A 4,180-nucleotide genomic window follows, 5' to 3' on the forward strand; every position below is an offset into this window, starting at 1 on the left:
GTTGGTGATATTAACTTCCTGTTTGTAGCACATTAATATATGGGAGGGGGGAAACTTTTCAAGATGGGTGGTGACCACGGCGGTCATTTTGGATACAACTTTTGTTTTTTCAATGAGAAGAGGGTCATGTGACACATCAAACTTATTGGGAATTTCACAAGAAAAACAATAGTGTGCTTGGTTTCTGACCACTTATAAAATGTGCTCAAAGTGCTGCCCATGGTGTTGGATTGTCAGTGCAAGCTTCTTCTCCCACTCTTAACACACTGATAGCAACACCGCAGGAGAAATGCTAGGACAGGCTTCCAGTATCCGTAGTTTCAGGTGCTGCACATCTCGTATTTTCACAGCATAGACAATTGCCTTCAGATGACCCCAAAGATAAAAGTCTAAGGGGGTCAGATCGGGAGACCTTGGGGGCCATTCAACTGGCCCACGACGACCAATCTACATTCCAGGAAACTGTTCATCTAGGAATGCTCAGACCTGACACCCATAATGTGGTGGTGCACCATCTTGCTGGAAAAACTCAGGGAACGTGCAAGCTTCAGTGCATAAAGAGGAAAACACATCATCATGCAGCAATTTTGCATATCCAGTGGCCTTGATGTTTCCATTGATGAAGAATGGCCCCATTATATTTGCACGCCATATATCACACCATACCATCAAAATGTAAAAAATTAGTTATATCCTGTACAGGACAGTATTCTGAGTGGTCCGATGGTGGACCAGCAGTGGTCTACTAGCCTTTTTTATGCTAGTGGACGGATATATGCTTGTTATCTGGGTACCCACCTACCAACGTGTGTTTTTGGACCGTGGGAGAAAACCGGAGCTAAAGCCTTTATTTTGCTCTGTTTTAAAGCTTCTTCTTCAAAAAGGCAGTACTATTTCTTAGAAAATTTGCTGACTTTTTCAGGTGTAGTCTCTAAAGTTTAATATAATAATAATAATAATAATAATAATTGTTAAAGATAACATAAGATCATTCTTTATTGATCCCACAGTGAGGAAATTCAAAGATTATGTTGATAATGTTGAAAATGTCTGTTGATGCCCTTAAAAGGGCTTTTCAGCAGTTTAATTTTGAATGCATTGGGGTTATAGGACACACACACAGATGCAACCAACCTGAACCTAGAATCATAGCTGGGTATTGTGATAGAGAATCTGTCCAACCTCTTGCTGCATAATGTATGAAGTGGTGGTGAACATTGACATCCATCAGCTGCCCCACTATATTAGAAAGTGTACTATAACTGCCTGAACAACTAATGCTTTTACTGACAAGCTTCCAGACCTCAACACCATCTCTTTTCCAGCTCACCTGAAAGATCTTGTGTACATAGCAAACAATCTCCAAACTGTGCTCTCTTCAAAACTGTTGGCTGCCATTCTAGAGGAAACGATTTAGAGAGAGACAGCTAGCTCCATCCTGAAAATTAGTCGTAACCATGAATCTAAATGGCAACACACACATTTAAAATATTTCTGAATTGCACAACCTAGCTGACTATAAACATGCCTTTTTTAAAGCAAAATCATTGTAGGTTTCATCCCTAATAGAAAACAACAAGAGTGCTTTTTATCACTTTGTCTAAACTAACTGGTAGCAATAAAGAAACCAACTCCATTATTCCTTCTCATTTTAGTAACAATGATATTATGACAGTTTTTATTGATATAATTGATTGCATTCAACTATCTGTCAAGGGTTCTTCCTTTTATTCTGAGGGTCTTTTTCTTGGCACTCTCGTCCTGCTTGCTTGACCTGTCTTAGCCGTGGAGATCACCAGTTTTTCAGTGTGAGCATATATTTAAATTGAAAAATATAGCTTATAGAAGAAACACTTGAGTCACAACTTTATTTTAAATAGTTCTTTTAATATTCCACCATCATTTATACTTAAGAGGCATTCCCAGAGTAGATAAAAATAAAAAACAAGAGCTTCTTAAAGTCTCCAAAGTTAATCCGAGACAAAAGTGAGATAAGATGGAAAAATAAGGGCGAATTTAACACGTCTCCTGCTGCTCCAATGTGTCTCTTGAGATAAAGACCTCTTGAGTTTTAGTGGATATCTCAGGAGATCTCACAAACTGAGCTCAGAATTACCAGATGAACTAAACCCTACTCTCTATTTTGTTTATTATATACCTCTTTCTCTCTCTCCTGTCTCATATCTCCTTTTTGTCTCTTTTTTTTTCTCCTAAGGAATTTTAGGAGAATCTCCATTATGTCTCATGAGCCATAACAGAGCAATCAATGAGCAAGACATTTTGCTCTATGTTTACAAAACAAACAAACAAATAAACATGTTTGTAAGTAGCAAGGACTCAGTAGAGGCTTTTGATCTAAAACAATGGTACTCAATAGGCAAACTCCCGTCTAGATCCTGACCACAATGCAGTTAATTAAAAATCATCAAGAATACGTCAAAACACAGAAAAAATGAACTCTCTTTGCAGTCTGTCTACTTTTTGGACAATCTTCTTTTTTCTTGCTGTCCAATCATAGTTGACAACTTCCATGAAAATTTGCATGAATACAAAGAAAACCACTCAGCAGGCAGTTAGTCAGTTGTCATAAATTAGCAAATTAAAAAGAGAGAAAAATATGCATATGCCATGTTAAAAATAACTACACTGGCATGGCTAGAATTGCTTGGTAAAATAAAAAGAAAACCACATATTTAAGGACAAATGGACTGAAAAATATGCATTAATTTGTCTCACTTGTTTGACCTCTCTGGACCTTCAGCTACATTTGAATACCCAGACCTAGAGCTTTCGTAATGTTCCCAGGAAAACAGTTACACCGTTTGCCATGCTCTCTGTCAGCAAACACATCACTGGTCTTAGAGTGATATTGATTCTGCTCTAGCAGTTCTGTAGGGTGACCTTAAATAGACTGATTTAAATCATGGATATATAGATACATGTATGGTTAAACAAAACTAAGGCACTGCACTGGTGCTGTTTATGACACATATTGGAAGAAACCGTTACACAGAATATGCATATTTACTGATAAACTGCACATCACGTTTGATTCCATAATAATAGGTTTCTGGGGCTTCTTAGCTCTTGGAGAAGAATAAATGAAACTATTCGTTGATAGCTGGTGGGGCCTGGTGGTCCCTGGGAGAAGTCTCTACGCCTATTAAGCTGGAAAAAAGATGAAACCTCTCATCTGACTCAGAGGCTGCAGACTTACCCCCCTCCCCTCTGTCTCTCTGCAGTATAGGAGCACTGAAAAAAGCTCTAACAATAAGTTCATGGAACAGTAGCATAATGTCAGTCAATTTTCCTTTTAAAATCTTTCATTCCTCACACCAATTTTTTAATAATTTAAACAGAAGCACTAAGCCTGAACCTCCCTCTCCCTCTCCCTCTCTCTTTTTCCCTCCCTCTTCTTTTCTCCTCCTGGGACCACACAGGCACTGGACCACATCAGAGCAGTGTGGTGGTGAAGTGTTCATTCACACTCAGTGTGTAAAGTGCAGAGAGGATCCTGTGTGTGCGTGTGTTTGTGTGTGTGTGTGTGTGTGTGCGTGTGTGTGTGTGTGAGAGAGAGCTCGGAGCATTGAGGCTTTATGGCAGCCAGACACAGAAGGCCTGGAATAGCACTCACACACATCATCCTGGACCTGGCCACAGACGCCAGCCTCTGCCGGACTGCACCCACCCACACATGTAACACACATATAGAGTTGCCTTATAGTGCAGACATAGATTCTTGGCATAGACTGAGAGACTTTGCTGAAGTTACTGAGATGTTTGTGCACTGATCTCTACATTTTGGCATATGGAATGTAAGTAAAATACAAAGCCCAAGAAGATGTGATCTGTAAATTATAAAACTATAACTAATACAAAATGAAATGGTCCTATTGCAATATACTTTAAATATTGTAAATGGTTAAAAAATACCTTAAAGTGGTAATGAAATAGGGCGGCACAGTGGTGCAGCAGGTAGTGTCGCATTCACACAGCTCCAGGGACCTGGAGGTTGTGGGTTCAATTCCCGCTCCGGGTGACTGTCAGGAGTTGGTGTGTTCTCCCCGTGTCCACGTGGGTTTCCTCCCACAGTCCAAAAACACATGTTGGTAGGTTGATTGGCGACTCAAAAGTGACTGTAGGTGTGTGTGAGTGTGTGTGTTACACTGTGAAGGACTGG

The sequence above is a fragment of the Hoplias malabaricus genome, chromosome 8 (assembly GCF_029633855.1).
Source record: "Hoplias malabaricus isolate fHopMal1 chromosome 8, fHopMal1.hap1, whole genome shotgun sequence".
NCBI lineage: Eukaryota > Metazoa > Chordata > Actinopteri > Characiformes > Erythrinidae > Hoplias > Hoplias malabaricus.